At 42.9% G+C, this 17941-nt stretch overlaps 1 protein-coding gene across 1 annotated transcript in view; it reads right to left on the bottom strand.

Annotated features, from left to right (window-relative positions):
* ACACA (acetyl-CoA carboxylase alpha) overlaps positions 1-17941 on the bottom strand; it is a 220053-nt gene that overhangs the window by 74913 nt on the left and 127199 nt on the right.

Here is a 17941-nt window from a genome sequence, read left to right as displayed (position 1 = left end):
CTTCTTCTTCTTCTTCTTCTTTTTTTTTTTTTGGAGATTCTTTCCTAGAAATCTCCAACATATGGAAAGACAGGAAAAGGATCACCTCGCATGGACTGCATAACTTTTGTGATTCTGTGTCCTTTTACTGTCCTCTAGCATTTGATAGGAATAACAGCAACATTCTTCACTGGCTTGCTTCAGGTATGTTCTACTTCCGCAAGAATTTAATATAGCTCAGCATCGCATTCTTGCGAGCACCTCTTGTCACTTTCTCCCAGAACCAGAAAACCAAAGGATGCAAGGAGCTAATCTCTTGCTGCACTATGATCTATGTAAATCTTTGCTCTCTGTTCAGCAGCATCTGACCAGCCACACAAATAAATGATATTGACTTAAAAGGCAGGGGTGTCATGTCTCTTCCCAAATCCTCACAGCCCTCTCCTCTTTTAATCTCCTTCTATACGAGAACTAGTCAATCCTACTACTTGTTTATTTGCTAGTTCCGTTTCTTTTCTGTTCACTCACATTCCAGTTACAGCTGCAGTTTTTCATATCTGCCTGTTTCCCTATACCTGGATAAATAATGTTTCCATCCCCCCTCCCATTTCTTTCTATCTTCTTTCCCTTCCCACCCCCAGTACTCGCCCCCAAACAAAAAGCCCACCAGATGAGCATTCCTGGTCGTGCCTAATGGAGCCCAGCCACATCTGCAGCCATGGTCCCTCATCCTCAGGCTGCTGCATTTCACCTCATTGGGGAGCCGGCCATCAAGAAGGACCATTAACAGATGTAAATAGCAGCATCCCTGGAAAGCCATATGCATCACCCAGACTCAACCAGGCCAGTGATCATAAGCTCTGAGTACACAATCCTCAATCCAATTGCACATCCACCGTAATCAGGCTGGTTGAAGCTTCCCACATAGCTATTTGTGATTCTCGACACTAAGAAATATATATATGAAGCACTACAGATGAATATAAGCTATTTACAGTATTATACCATTGGCAAAATACAAATCAAAAAATGGATATAACACACAGAAAAAAATCCAATCACCTTCTGAGATCATATATTAGTCTATCTGCTCATTAAGGACAGAAAGAAAGGAGAAACAGATAATCCAAAAAAAAAATAGTACAGAGAAACTCCAAATATCAGGGTAATTTTGGTCATGGTTTTAAGAAGCTGGTTAATAGAATGCCTGTGTGGGGAGAAATATTTTACCTGCCTTCTCACGTGGCCCTCTAACCCAACATCTCTTTTGTTACTCAGGAAGGAAAAGCTATTTCCTCTAAATGCATTTGTAGTTAGAAAGACCCCATTTTACACCAAATTTTGTGATATAGTAACCTTAGCCACCTAGGCCAGAAGCAGCTTAGATGTAAGCCCTGAAGAATTTACTTCAGCATTTGCATGCTAATGCAAACATTGTGTCTAGGTGGCACTGGGCAGGCAAATAATACTCTTATCTTTTGTTATTACCTGGGGACTCTGTGTCACTCGGCAGTCAGTTCAGCAACTGGCCAGGTCATTATGCTTGCAATATTGACTTCTAATTAGGTGTCAACCCAGCAGCACCAAGAACACACTACTCTTTATCAATGCTCTTTCCAAAGTTAATTCCTCATGGACTGTCCCCCTCTCCCCTAAAATTGTACCCTTACAGAATGGAGAGTGCTAGCCCAGTCTTAGCATAGTGAGATTCCTTAATGGAAAAGATAAACATCTAAGAAAGCATCTATTGCTCATTTTACATTAAAATTTAGGTATTATTGCTAATCAAATGACAGGTTGTATAATGGTAGCATTGGCTTTGAAGTCAAACAAACTGGCATTCACACCTAGGCCTTATCACTTATTAACTGTGTGACTTGTGAAAATTACTTCATTGTGCCTCAGTGTCCCCATATACAAAATTAATAATACCTATAGGTTTGATATACAAACTATTAGAATTAGCATCATACAAAGTTTTGTTCCTTTCTCTCCTCTCAACCTATCTAAATCTACCCATTCAAAAAGGTTCATTCAAATTCCATTTCCTTAGTAAAGTTTCCCCTAGCCTAAAGTGACCCCTTTTTTCTCTGATCTCCTACTAAGACCTTCATGTAGAGAATTTATTTGATAATTAATCATATACTGCCTAGGACTGCTTTGAGCTTGCCAGTTTGAACCATTATATTATATCATATCCTCCAGTGCCTAGCAGGGTCTCTACACATAATATGGGAGTAATAAATATTTGTTCATTCCATAGTCATTTCATTTTTAAAACACTTGGAAAACAGTCAACACCAAGGGCTTAGAACATTGTCCATATCTCTAGGGATCACAGAACAACAGTTCTAAACATTAATCAACTATTTATTTTTTTTAAATATCAAGAATACTAGTAGCTACTATTAATTGAGCATCTATTACATGCTATACTATACTAAATGTTGACCAATATGATGGTAGTTAAAAGTTTAAGTTGGGTGTGTCAGCCTGTGTTGGTTCAAATCTTAGCTTTATACTAGCTGTAAAACCTTGGACCAGTCACTTAACTTGGTCTAGTCTGAATTTTTCCAATTTTAAAATGGGGATAACAGTATCTTTCTGGAGGGATTGTTGCGAGGAACACCACATTAGATTAGCACTAATAGCTATTATTAACTCAAAAGCAGCTGTTATTATTGCCATGAGAAAACTAAGGCAGAGAAAAATTAACCATTCCTTATAGCTGTTATGAATTAGCTGAAACACTATGGAAAGATAAATATCACCTATAACACAAATACATGTCATTGAAACCTAAATGCAAAATATGGTTTCCTGGACTGGATCCTGAAACAGAAAAAGGACATTACTAGAAAAACCTGGTGAAATCCAAAACAAGGTTTGTAGTTTATTTAATAGTATTGTACCAATGTTACTTTCTTAGTTTTTATAATTATACCATCTACACTAATAAAAGAGAAAAATGGTAATTGGCGTACGGCGATACCTTTTTCATTGGCTAATCAGGGCTATATGCAAATTAACTGCCAACTAAAATTGGCAGTTAACTGCCAACTAAGATTGGCAGTTAACTGCCAACAAGATGGCGGCTAATTTGCATATGTAGGCACAATGCAGGGAGGCGAAAGGGAAAGCAGGAAGAAGCCCCCTGCCACTGACAGTGATCTGAAACCCAGGGGGTAGCTAAGAGCTGGGGGGCAGGGCAAAGGCGGCCCTGGGGCCGCCTTTGCCCTGCCCCCCAGCCATGATCGGAGAATCAGGCGCCTTTGCCGCCCTGGCCAGTGATAGCAGGAAGTAGGGGTGGAGCCAGCGATGGGAGCTGGGCACGGTCGAAGCTGGCAGTCCCAGGAGCTAGGGGTCCCTTGCCTGGGCCTAAAGCGAAGCCCACAATCGCGGCGCCCCCCGCTGTCACTGCAGGTCCCCGCTGCCCGGGCCGGACGCCTAGGCCAGAGGCGTTAGGCCTGGGCAGGGGCGGAGCCTGCAACCGCGGGGAGCTGGGGGTCCCCTGCCCAGGCCTGACACCTCTGCCGGAGGCCTCAGGCCTGGTCAAGGGGCCGATCCGGTGATTGGTGATCGGAGGGTGATGAGGGTCAACTCCTCTGGCCGAGGCATCAGGCCTGGGTGGGGGGCGGAGCCGGGGATTGGGGGATATGATGGTCCCCTTGCCCAGGCCTGAAGCCTGGGTCAGAGGCGTCAGGCTTGGGCGGGGGGGAGGGGGGGTGGAGCAAGCGATCAGAGGGAGATGAGGGTCCCCTGCCCAGGCATGATTCCTGGGCCAGAGGCCTCAGGCCTGGGCGGGGGCCAGAGCCAGTGATCGGGGGGAGACGGGGGTCCCCTGTCCAAGCCTGACACCTCTGGCGGAGGCGTCAGGTTTGGGCAAGGGGCTGATCAGGCGATTGGAGGGTGATGGGGGTCAACGCCTGAGGGCTCCCAGTATGTGAGAGGGGGCAGGCTGGGCTGAGGGACACTCTCCGCCGCCCCCCCCCAACCCAGTGCACGAATTTCGTGCACCAGGCCCCTAGTGGTTATATAAGATGTAAACATTAGGAGATACTGGCTGAAGGGTATATGGGCATTCTCTGTACTATCTTTGCAACTTTTTTTACAAATTAAAATATTTTAAGACAAAAAGTTAAAATAATAAATGTCATCGTGAAAACTTTTTTGAAGGAAGTAAATTGGCTAGTGAGGTCACAGCTATTGATCTGGACTGCCTTATAAAATAATGACTATGAAGACTAAAAATAGCATTTAAAAATACCCATGATGTAATACTAAATTTGAGGAAGCGGTATAACAAAATTGTATGTATACTACAATAACAAAATAGTGTGATGGTAAAGGGCACAGTCTCAGAAGCCAGATTTGCAGACCATAAATCTAATAGAATCCGACTTTCCCAGAATAGAGAGTCAGTCACTTTTCTTTCCACGTAACCTTAGGCAAGTTACTACCTTCTAAGCATCTCAGTTTCCTTATCAGTAAAATGGGGGAATAATAACCTACTCTGTAAGTTTGTGAGGATTAAACACACGGTAAACCTCACAACAGTACCTGGCACATAGTAAATGCACAGTAAATATTATAACACTAACTTTTTTTGGGGGGTGGGCGTGGGAAACAAATAAAGGACATAGCAAAATGAGATGATAGTTATTTTAAGATGATGGGATTGTGTGTGTTTTTTTCCCATTATCCAAATTTTCTTTATTATGTTTGCATTGCAGTGATAACTTAAACATTTTATAAAACAAAAAAGTAGTTGAAAAAGGATACCAAGTACCTTCACTAGGTGACAGGTACATGGGAATTTATATTATTACCTCTAGTATACGTTTAAACATTTCCATCATTTAAAAAAAATTTTAAGGGGAAAAAAATCTCACCAAACTAATGGAGTTTCGTATTTTATAAGAACTGACTCTAAATTTTAGCCATACAACAACACAGATCATCCTATCTAATAAAAGAGAAACATGGTAATTAGCATACGACCACTACCCGTCCCATTGGCTAATCAGGGCAATATGCAAATTAACGGCCAGGCAAGATGGCGGCCGGCAGCCAGGCAGCTGGAAGCGAACATGAGGCTTGCTTCAGTGATGGAGGACTCCAACGTTCCCTGCTGGGGTCCAACCCCAGCAGGTCCAGGGGTCCCCAAAGGTGTGGACGGAGTCGGCGAAGAAGGAATGACACGGAGACAGCGTTCAGTTGATCAGCAGCCTAGCCAGGATCTCCAGCCAAGTTCTGGTCTGGATCTCCAGAGAGGTTCTGCTTAGGATCTCCAGCCAGGTTCTGTGTCCATGGTCTCTTGCTAGGTTCTCCAGCCAGGTTCTGTCCAGGTTCTCCAGGCAGGTTCAGTCACTAGGTTCTAGTCAGGTTCTCTTGACAATTTCTGTAGTCAGGTTCAGTCCAGGATCTTTTGCTATGTTCTCTCGCTAGGTTCTGTCTCTAGGTTCTGAGGCCAGTTTCTGTCCAGGATCTTTTGCCATGTTCTCTCCAGCGAAGTTCTTCTGTCTCTAGAGAACGTTCTGAACGTTCTGTGTAGGTTCTGTGCCAATTTCTGTCTCTCTCTGTCTCTTGCTGTCTTGTTACATCTGTATTTATACCAGTTGATTCAATCCTATCAATCTCTATTACAAAGGTTAGGGCGTTTCTTATCTCCATTCCAGGGAGTAAAGATTATGTAGCTTAAGCATGATTGTTCATAGTTAAAGTGATTAATTACTCACCTGGCACTTAGTTAAGAGGTTTTATTCCCTCCCTAACTTCAGGGGAAAATCCCTACCTGGGGAAACAACCTTTCTCAGAGACCTTGGCTAAAACACATAGTGCCTAGAAGGTGAGCAAACATATTAAGAACAGTATGCCATATATGCCAGGTCCCTTGAAACAGCAAGCATGGACCGGCTCCCGGCAAATTCCCGCTTTTTTATTTTTTAAAAGCGGGCATTAAAAAGAAAAAAAAACCCAAATGCTCTCTTGTATCCATTTTAAGAGTAGGATTGGCGCTTTCCGCTATTACCTGAGTCCTGATCTATCACCCCAGGGAGAGCTTGCCAATCCTGCACTTTCCCAGGGTGGAAAGGCTGCAGTGGGGTTAAGGATAAGGCTCCTTGGGCCTACCTTCTCCCATGCCATTACATTTACCTTTCCTTCCTCAGAAAAGCATGGACATACTTCTTGTATAAAACGTTCTGTCTGACTGGGAGTAACCTTAATTCCTCTGCTACCAAGCATATGTGTTAAAAGATCAATACAGAGTCTTTTTTCTTTAGACTCAGTATGGCACATCTTCTTAATCTAAAGATCAATACAGAGTCTTCTTTCTTTGGACTCAGTATGGCACATCTTCTCAATCTAAGTTCTGTACTATCCACCTTCTTACCCTACTTATCCTCTATAGGGGGGTTTGCAGCACCCTGGTGGAGTCCTATCCGTCCCGAATGTGGCGGTTCTCAATGGGGGGGGGGGGGGCTTACCTAGGCGAATCCTGTTCTAGGGGTTCCCAAAGGTGTGGACGGAGTTGGCGAAGACTATCCACCCTCTTCCTATGGTGGAGTCCGATCCGTCCCGATTGTGGGGCAAAGACTATCCACCCTCTTCCTACGGTGGAGTCCTATCCGTCCCGAGTACGGGGCGCTTACCTAGGGGTCCCTGTTCGGGCGCCAGATGCCGGGGTCCAACCCCAGCAGGTCCAGGGGTTCCCAAAGGCGTGGACGGAGTCGGCGAAGAAGGAATGACACGGAGACAGTGTTCAGTTGATCAGCAGCCTAGCCAGGATCTCCAGCCAAGTTCTGGTCTCGATCTCCAGAGAGGTTCTGCTTAGGATCTCCAGCCAGGTTCTGTGTCCATGGTCTCTTGCTAGGTTCTCCAGCCAGGTTCTGTCCAGGTTCTCCAGGCAGGTTCAGTCACCAGGTTCTAGTCAGGTTCTCTTGCCAATTTCTGTAGTCAGGTTCAGTCCAGGATCTTTTGCTATGTTCTCTCGCTAGGTTCTGTCTCTAGGTTCTGAGGCCAGTTTCTGTCCAGGATCTTTTGCCATGTTCTCTCCAGCGAAGTTCTTCTGTCTCTAGAGAACGTTCTGTGTAGGTTCTGTGCCAATTTCTGTCTCTCTCTGTCTCTTGCTGTCTTGTTACACCTGTATTTATACCAGTTGATTCAATCCTATCAATCTCTATTACAAAGGTTAGGGCGTTTCTTATCTCCATTCCAGGGAGTAAAGATTATGTAGCTTAAGCATGATTGTTCATAGTTAAAGTGATTAATTACTCACCTGGCACTTAGTTAAGAGGTTTTATTCCCTCCCTAACTTCAGGGGAAAATCCCTACCTGGGGAAACAACCTTTCTCAGAGACCTTGGCTAAAACACATAGTGCCAAGAAGGTGAGCAAACATATTAAGAACAGTATGCCATGTATGCCAGGTCCTTTGAAACAGCAAGGATGGAACGGCTCCCGGCAGTTCCCTGCCTGCCGCTGCCGGCCTCTGAGCTGCAACTCTAAGCAACTATGTTACAAATATAGAAGCTAAACAAAACCCCAGAAACCTGCTTTAGTCACCGGGCTTCAGCCAGCAGGATCGCAACATTGTTTCAAATACAGAAAGTAAACAAAGGCCAGAAACCTGTTTACAGCAGCAGAGGCCTCAGAGCTGGAGCCAGAGCTAAAGCTGGCCCAGAATAAAAAAAAAAGAAAAAAAGGAGCAGTTGGGAGCTTCAGTCACCCGCCAGCCTGAAAACAGCCCTCAGCCCCTCACCCAGGCTGGCCAGGCACCCCAGTGGGGACCCCCACCCTGATCCAGGACACCTTTCAGGGCAAACCAGCCGGCACGCACCCGTGCACCAGGCCTCTATCCTATATAGTAAAAGGGTAATATGCCTCCCAGCACCAGGATCAGCAGAGCCGCGAGGCCTCCCGGCACTGGGATCAGCGTGACTGGGGGCAGCGCCCAAACCCCCTGATCGGCCCTGCTCTGTGCCTGATAGGGGGGAACTCTCCAACCCCCTGATTGCCCTGCGGCTCTGTGTGTGACAGGCTGTGGTGCCCCAACCCCCTGATCGGCCCTGCTCTGTGTGTGACAGGCTGTGGCGCCCCAACCCCCTGATCGGCCCTGTTCTGTGTGTGACAGGGTGCGGCGACCCAAGCCCCCCACCCCCCACGGGCCCTGCTCCGTGTGTGACGGGGTAGAGACATAACCTTCCCATCGGCCGTGCCCTGAGTGTGATAGTGGCGGTGCCCCAACCCCCTGATCGGCCCTGCTCTGTGGGTGATAGAGTGCAACGCCCCAACCGCCCCCCACGGGCCCTGCTCCGTGTGTGACGGGGTAGAGCCATAAACTCCCCATCAGCCCTGCTCTGTGCGTGACAGGGGGGAGCTCCCCAACCCCCTGATGGGCCCTGCTCTGTGAGTGACAGGGGGTGGCGCCGCAACCTCCCCATCGACCCTGCCTTGGGTGTGACAGGGGGCAGTGCCCCAACCCCCCAATCAGCCCTACCCTGAGCGTGACTGAGGGTGGCATCACAACCTCCAGATCCGCCCTGCTCTGTGCATGACAGGGGGTGGCGCCCCAACTCCCCAATCAGCCCTGCTCTGAGCCCAACCAGGGGCTGCACCTAGGGATTGGGCCTGCCCTCTGCCACCCGGGAGAAGGCCTAAGCCAGCAGGTCATTATCTCCCGAGGGGTCCCAGACTGCGAGAGGGCACAGGCCGAGCTGAGGGAACCACCCCCCCGAGTGCACAAATTTTTGTGCACCGGGCCTCTAGTATTTTATAATGACAGATATAAACATGAAAATTAAAAACCAAGACTCGCCTCAATGGGAGAAAAATATCAGGAATTGTCTTCGTTTGCTGGGACTATCATTCACTTTTTTAAAAAGGAAATGTTCTACTGTGATGTGGTAGAATGTAAACATATGTGTATATATAGGTTTATACAATATTAATATCTCTACCTGAGAAGTAACTGCTTCAGTGTTTTTCTGGTCTGATGGTTAAATACATATTTATGCTTTAAAGTCAATATTTGTACACCAGACAAGAACAGTGCCTATCAGCTAAATACATATTTAGGACTGTACCACATGTATTACAAACATGCACTAAAATCGAAAGCTTCTATTTATACAGAGCCTTTCATCTTGAAGGGGGCTAAAGAGCTTTACAAACATATGTACATAAAGGGACGTATGCACTGATAGGCAGGCAAGGTATCCATCCACCCATTCCCCTATTTCTTCCAGCAGACCAGGGAGGAACACATGGTGCCCACAGCTGCAGGCCTATAACAGCTGCACAGACAGGAACATAATGATCCACGTTGTGATGTGCAGTCACTGAAAGAGGGCTTCGATTTGAAAGCAGCAACTGCTCTCCTCAAGTGCAGAAGCACCACAGCCATTTCCAAATTTGTGTTTTTAAATTATTCTCTTCCAAACTCAACTAACTAATCACTTGACAAAACGGAATTTGATACTCAAATGGTTTCTGAATGCAAAATACTTCCTGTCTGATGATGAAAACTAGGTTGGAAATGCTTCCTCCTGCCCTTGTTAGATGTAGAGAGAGAGAAAAAGGGTCACAATATTCAGGAGAAATGGTTCAAAATATTCCATCTAAGAATAGCTTTGTCTCAGCGGATGGGGTCATTACTTCAAAAGACAGTCATATCCCCCCACCCCCCATTTAATTAGGACACTGAGTTTCTCAAATTACTTTATATAGAGGGGTCTGTCTATATTACCCTATATAATAAAAGGCTAATATGCAAATAGACCAAACGGCGGAACAAGCGAACAACCAGTCACACTATGATGTGTGCTGACCACGATGGGGCATGTGTGGAACATGGCGGGCATCGGCAGCAGGCAGCAGAGATCGGAACATGGCAGGCGTTGGCCGCAGCAGGATGGTGGAGCAGGTGAGTGGGGGCACCAGACCAAGGCAGGGTGCCGGTCGCTGTCATTGGGATGAGTCTCTGGTGGTTACTGAAAATTCTTTGCTCACGCATGCCGCAGTCCCATCTGGCATTTGCACCCACTGCTGGCCCCGATCGCTTGGCACCGTCAGCGGGTGCAAGCAGTGGCTGCAGGCCCTGATTGCCCCTCAGGGCTTCTCCACCTCCCCTGCTCCTGAGGGGCGATTGGGGACACAGCTGCCACTGGCACCTGCTGCTGGTGACAGCCCCGCTTGCACCTGCTGCTGGCTCTGGCCCCAATCACTCCACGCCATCAGCAGGTGCAAGCAGGGCCTGCACCGTCAGTGCGTGGGAGCAGCAGGAGCGGGGCTGCCGGCAGACAGGGGACTGAGGGCCGTGGCAGGAGGGGCCGGGCTGGGGTGTGAAGGATGGGCTGAGACCCGCCCCTATGACCACCACAGCCTCATGACACAGTTCCTTTCAAGGTGCATGAATTCATGCACTGGGCCCCTAGTATATACATAATGGAGATCTGATACTGGAAATTGTGCAATCACTATAAAAGCATACACAAAGTGTGACAATGTGATTAGGAATATCACACTCACTGATTTTACCTAAGCCCAAATTGCCTTGTATATTAACCGAAAAATAATAAACAAAAAGATATTCCATCACTGAATCCCCTTGTTGTGGCTTCTCTCTCCCTTGCACATTTTTATGCAGGTGAAACCTAGTGAAAAGGCCACTTCAGAACTAAGGGCTAAGGAAGCAACAAAAGGGCAACATGTAGCCACAAGGGGCTGTAAGGGAGAGTGAGTGCATGAGGCAGAATGAGCTTCAGACTCAGGCTCTTGGTCCTGGCGGTGTCAGCAACTTCTTTCCCTGACTGCTGCCTCGCTGAGGCACTGACTAACCAAGTGTTTCTAGCCACAACTGCCAATTATGTTTTCATTAATATAGCCATAAATCATTGGAAAAATACTTTATTTCAGATGATTTTTTTATAATAGAATGTTCTCAGCAATTAGCAAGTTTCTTAAGGTTAGGGTTATCAACCTAAACTAATTAGCTTAAAGCAAAAAAGGGATACAGACCAAAAGAGTTACTGTGAATAAGCTAAGGAAAAACAGAAATAAATATTTGTTTTCCTTCTACAATTTCTAAGGAAGAAAATATTTCTTTGGCCACCGTCTGATTCTGGAATAAACACGAGCCAAGTGAGGGAGGAGGGAACAGGGAGGAGAAAGCAGAAGACAACAGTCTTATTTAACTGTTTTTATGTGAGCAAAATGATTTGTGCCACAGTATTTCCATAAGAAGTGGGACCATTATTTTCCTGTAGAAACACATTTGGTTTGAAAAGTATCACTGGACAGGACGTGAAAATCAAACCAAATGAATTATTCACAACCTCCGATCAGAGGTGATCATTATTTCTGATGCTCCAAACAGTGATTAGGATTCTGCCCTGAGATGTCATTTTCTTACTGAGTAACACCAGCGATATAGAAAGACATTATCTATCTATCCATATATGTATTTTTTCTCCTGGGAGGACCTTGGTTTAATGTTACTATAACAGATACTAAAAACATGATAATATTAACATTTATTCTGATGGTGCCCATAAATGCCATTAGTCTGACACAAAGTGTCAACACTAATTATGACCCAAAGTTAACACCAAAATTGATATCAACATTAATTGTACTATCAGTGTGAATAGAACGTGCAAATGCACACATACACACATGTACACATACACACATTCACGCACTTTCCAAAGCGGCCGTTACTACAAAATAAAACAATATTAAGCTCAATAAAGAAATCTGAAGAGAAAGCTAAGGGACAAAGCAAGATAGGATTTTGTTTTTAAGGATATAAGCAGCATCCATCAACTTTAGCTATGCTGTGGGAAGCAGAAAGGGAATAGCATATCTTTGCCACGATTGTCTTTTTTATATCTATCTCCTCATTTTAGGTTCAGTTGTAATAATATAAAGGTTAGACTGTGGCTAAGATGTTGCAGCTTTACTTTTCATGCTAAAAGTCTAAAAGTTGAGTTTTTCTGGCAAAGCCTCCAGCAGCTATTGTTCTACTACTGCTACTGCCAGAAAGATAACTATCCTGCAAGACCCTGGAGCAGCATACAAAGACTCCTAGAATGGCATGACGATTACCAGAGGGAAAGGAAACTGGGGGCAGGTAGGAGAGAGTAAGGGGGGATAAATGGTGATAGAAGGAGACTTGACTTGGGGTGGTGAACACATAATACACTATGCAGGTGATGTATTATAGAATTGTACCACTGAAACGTATATAATTTTATTAACCAATGTCACCCAATAAATTCAATTTAAAAAATCAAAAAAGAAAAAGACTCCTAGAATGTTAGAGCTGAATTGGACCTAAGCATCATTTGCATCATAAAGGAGACAAAACTAAGACCCAGAGAGAAGGAATCTAAACTTGCGTTCCTTTACAGACCTAATAAAATGTTACTTTTCCTCCCTTTTATATCCTGTATGGAATATTAAATCTTCACTTTAATTAGATACTATCAAAAATAATTATAATTTTAAACTCATGTTAGAATCTCATGAAAAAAAACATACTTAATGAAATATTAAAAAATACTGTACAGGTGTTAAAAATGTGTATTTTAAAACCATACAGCAATGTAATATTTGACTTAATTTGTGCTGAGAAAAAACATGGTGAAAAAATGTCAATGCCTTTCCATATTTTATTACCTGCTGGAGAGCATGTTCCATTGCCTAGTTTGTATGATCACATAAAAGAGCTGAAAACAATTTTCTTAACAGCTGAAAAAAACCTTCTTACATGCTTGAATAACTTAAAAATGGCTAAACAAACTTACCTCAACCTTTCTAAAAACCAATAAAAGGATAAGAAAAAATATCATTTTTAGAGCAAAGTATTTTTTATCTGAGAGATAACTTAAAAAATGTTACCAAATTTTAGAAACAATAATTTTGAACAGGGGAATTATTCCTTTCTGTAATATTTATATACTTGAAACCACATTAATTTTATACACATGCACACAATGCTTTCATAAATATACCAATTTTTACAAAAGCATGCAATGGAGCACATACAAGCCAGTGATATTTGAGAAATGGGGCATAGGAGTAACTGGTTGATATGGCAATTAACCAACTTGGCCTACGACAGTTCCAGAAGCCTTGCCCATCAGTCACATAAACGAATGTTGAACTCTGATGCTCCACGCTACACCTCATCCTCTGGTGTCATCTGTTGCTGTCCTGATGTTCATTATTGCCTCTGATTGGTATTGGGTAACATAGGGTACCCTATCACATCCTTTTCCCGTAAAATCCTAGAATTTGAGATGAAAATACTAGCAAGTACATTCTCTTGTTTAAAGGCTATCTCGAGGACGTACTTTTGAAAGGAACTGGGGAGCCCTCCACGTATGCTGCATTAGGATTTTTCAAAGCCAGTCAAGTTCATTGGGCCTTGGTTTGCTACTAATGGAATGAGTCAAACTCAACTAATCAACCTGATGAGCAATCTCCAACACCAATAACAGTCATTCCGAAGGAATTCTAAGGAAAGTATATGCATCCCCAAAGAACTGTTAGAAATTCATTAAAAGTAATTCCATGGCAGGAAGAGCAATGTTTCAAAATCAGCCTTAATGTTTCTCTAATGAGGGACTCAACTTTGGTTCTGAGGATCATTTCAGACAAAAAGAAACATTTTAGACATAACCAAATGTGCTCACTTAGAACGAGGGTAACAGAAGAGAGAATGCATAATTTTAAATAAAACTATCTTACAACATATTCCATAATATGTCTCTTTCTATACTTGAAATTTCTATCTTACTAGGTACATTCTCCCATCTTCAGGGAAAGATTGGTAGCAAGGACCATTAGTCTCTTTGTATAACTTGAACAATCAGTGCACAGACCACGGTCCTGTTTTTTAAGAACCACTTTTATCAGGTCTATTTCAGAGTTCACCTTCAGCACACTACAATACAAACATGCCTCTTTCCCAACATATATCTAAAAGACTGACATGGACTCAATTTCCACACCCAGCATGAAAAGGTAAACTGATTTCAAAAGAATGAAACGAAAGCACAGTAAAAATTCATCCAAATGAGGTTCACATTCACTGAGCTATTCTGAGGTTAAATAGAGTAAAACAATACACAAAAGTCTAATGTTAAACTAGAAAAATATTTGAGTTCTGTGCGCAAGAGAAATGGTCAACACTTTCCTTATTCAAGCCCACACACATATACATACTCTCTGCAGTCAGAATTTCTAAACATAATGGGTTCTAATAGAATTTGAATCCAGGATAACCCAAAGCAATTCCTTTGAGAGTATGGGAAATGTCAACCAAGTGAATTAAGACAGAGGGTAATGGTGGTTTTTCTAAAATAAGAGGTCCTCTGTGTTAAGAAGTCCAGCCTAGAACTGTCAAGATGAATCTATTTCTTCCAATCTTTTAGGTTTATGTAAGCTTACCAAACATCTTTCCCTACCCAACGGCTAATTTATTTTATACTCAAATTAGAGATTCCAAAGGATCATAGCAACATGTAAGTAAGGAACAGTGTCAAAATGGTAAGATTTGTTTAAGCTGGTCAGGTGTGTACAGGTATTTGTCATAACACTCTCCGTATTCTTCTGTATGTTTGAAATATTTTATAGTAAAATATTAAAGAGACTGGATATCAGCACACGGTCAACAATTACATATGGGCAAGGCTGAGCAGTTCTAGAATTCCTGATCCCCAACAGTTCACCTCTAAGAATATAAAATGGAACTAAAACCAAGATACCAGTTATGATAGCAGCTAGTCTTTAATTTACACTTTTTTTCCCCCCTCGATCATCCTCTTTCTAAAAATTGTTTCCTATCAAAACGTGTACAGCCATGATGTAAAATTCAACAGATTTCCACCCCAAAGAGTTAAAAATGCAATTGCATATTGTAGGAACATGAGGCAAAGCCTACCAATCCAACTGAAAAAAAAAGGGGGGGGCGGGGGCGGGGGGGAGGGAGGATACTGCTGGATTTGCCTCACCAAACAAGGCAAATCAAGAGGCTTGTCTGAATGCGAAGCTGCAGAGAAGGAAAAACCCTGACACCTAGTGCCCATCGGAAAAAAATGAAGCCTTTGAGCCCCTATAATGATTTAAGTGTGGTAGTGTGTGCACAAGTGACCATAAAATTGCAATCAATTTGGAATATACCTATCTCCCAAAAAAATGTAACACTATGCAAAAATTCCAGTATCTAACGATCAGTCTTTTTTGGAGCATGTATCTTGTACCTAACTGTTTCTAAACACAACATCTTCTTCTCATCTCAGTTTTTCATTATGTCAGGAGTGATGAGAGGGAATGGATGGGTTCATATTGTTAAAAAGGCCAAGTTCTGATATAATGAGAACAGGATCGTAATTCCTATCCTCACTAAAATTACTATAAAAGGTGCATCTCTCTCATATCTTTCCTCATTGCCTGATTTAGAGATTCGTGATCTAGTTCACAGAGCTGTTAATGAAAATAAAATAAAAGAATGCTTCAGAACAAATCACAGTCTCAAGAAGGCTAGTGTTTTCTTTGTCCTACCAGGCAAAGTTAAGTTGTTCTCTGTCAAGTCCATTATAGCCTTGGCTTGATCTTAGTCTGAGCCTTTTAATAACAGGATTCTGTGCGAAAAGCGGCTACACTGAACTGGGAACTGTTACTCAAAATGTTCCCACCTGCAATTACAGCTTCCAACAAATGATCAAAACAGGTTAGCAAACAAACAGGAAAATGAAAATAATTCCTCCAAATTCAGATGTAGTAAGAGCAGAACTGTTGTTTGGCTACATTGCATCTGTACCCAGCCTCAATAGCATACATCCATCTGGCTGTGTATTTACATACAGTGCCCAGCACTGCAGCGTCATGAACTCAGCTAGAAGTGAAATTAGTTTAGTATATGCTGCAATCATATTTTTTTTAATTTTCATCTTGAAACTATTAAAAAAAAATTCTGGATAACTCATCTTTGGAGCTATTTGCAAGTAATGCAGATTCGGGCTGAATCTCTTTTATTCCTACTCTAAATTCATACTACATGCAATGCCATTCAAATCTGACAAAGAGAAAAATGTATTCTCCTACAACTTTCATCATGCATAGTGGCATTCCTTCAGTTACACCTTTCTTGATGGCGGAGGGACAGCTAGGAAAATAGAAAGGAGAACATAGCTAATACCACGTCAGAAAAGCACTGTTTCTCCTGCTTTTAACATGGGCACAGTGTTCAAAATGCAGGTCACATCTCTGCTGAAACAGCCAATATTCTTCCTCAAATGGCAAACAAGTTACCTAAAACTAAATGGAACTGAATTGTTCCAACTCCTGGACCCATCACCATTTTACCCATTTACTGTCCTAGAAAAAAAATAAGGAAGACTGGCCACACATACAGCCAATGGTCTGATAAGTGTAGGTTTTCTGCCTCTGATTATGGGGAAATGCATCTCAATTCCTGGGGAAACTCTGCAGGAATCTCTTGTTTTACTTTTATTCCTATATCCATGCAGTAGCATTTAAACCCCGAAACTCCAATCCTTCAAGGTAATGCAATATCACCCACAATGATGACCTGGTAGAGCCGTCACCTTTAGAGAACACCACATTATAATGATTTAATGTCTATGTAGCATCAATGCATTTACATTGAGCCTTGGCTCTCAGGACATTAACAGGTCAATTTTTTATTCCTTTTTTAATAAAACAATTTCTCAAGTCTCTGTTCAGATGCCCATTCTCTGTGGGACAGATTTGCTCCAAATCTCATCAGCATGAGCTCTTTTCTTTCCCCTCACATCATTCTTGGGTAAAATGTAGAGTGCCAGGCTCATGACAAACTTGTCTCTTTGGCCAAAGAAAATTAAACTGCAATAGCTGAAAGTCAACTTTCCCTGATAACACTAGGCTTGGCATGAGGAAATACATCCTATTGACAGCGCGTCTTCTCTTAGGCAGAGCTGTCCCTCAGAGTTCTGACTGCTGAAACTTCATCTTTAGATTGGTCTCTCAGTGGACATGCTCCATTGTATGTTCAAGCCATTGGTAACAGAATTTGATACTGATACCCCTACTTCATTCCTGTCATGCAGTGCCCCATAATCTAGCTTTGGCCACTGACTGGCTTCACCAGCCATCCCAGGCATTAGTCACTAACTGCTCACAAAAGAACATTGGTCTCACTCCTCCTGAGCTCAAAGACTCAGAAATAGCGAGCTAATGCTCAGCCTCAATTCTAGTCAATCATTTGAAGAAAAGAGAAAATAGGCAACTAAGGAGGGAAAAGAATAGAAGAAGAAAGTGAGAACTGACAAAAAGAAAAAAAATGTTTACTACTATTAGATTTCAAGATTGTTAAAGCATTGGGCAAAGGTAAACATGGTTCCTATACTGACTTTGCTATTTCCAGCGATAGTATAAGACATCCCTTTTCCATCAAGGTTTGCTGGGTCTTAAAAGGGTTAAAACAAACCTTTAATTTTTTTTTATTCGTGTGTGTGTGTGTGTGTGTGTGTGTGTGTGTGTGGTCTTTGGGTACAGAGTCCGGTATAATAAGACTATTTGTATTCATACTGGCAGAGTAAACACTACATGTTCATGCCCAGGCAGCTCTGTGCTTGTAATTTCAGCAAGAACAGAGCTCTGTCCCTCTGGGACTTCACTATTCCCCTAGTCTCCATTCGCTCAAACACAGAATGAGAGCAGAGAGAAAGGAGAGAAAGATCATGGCAAGAGGTTTCAAATAGCACTGCAGCTAGCTTGTACGTGGACAAAAATCTCGTTTTGTGTTTTAATTACATTAGTTAAAACCGTTTTTCTCAGCTACATGTTCACAAGGGTGCCTTCTGTTCCTAAAGACGACACTGTTCAATGAAGAAGAATTTAAGTCTAGCACAATGAAGCTTTTCTCTGCTCTTGAGGGGCTCATTGAATACATG

This window comes from Myotis nattereri, assembly GCF_964212035.1.
Source record: "Myotis nattereri genome assembly, chromosome: 16".
Lineage (NCBI taxonomy): Eukaryota > Metazoa > Chordata > Mammalia > Chiroptera > Vespertilionidae > Myotis > Myotis nattereri.
This window is presented reverse-complemented; position numbering and strand designations above follow the sequence as displayed.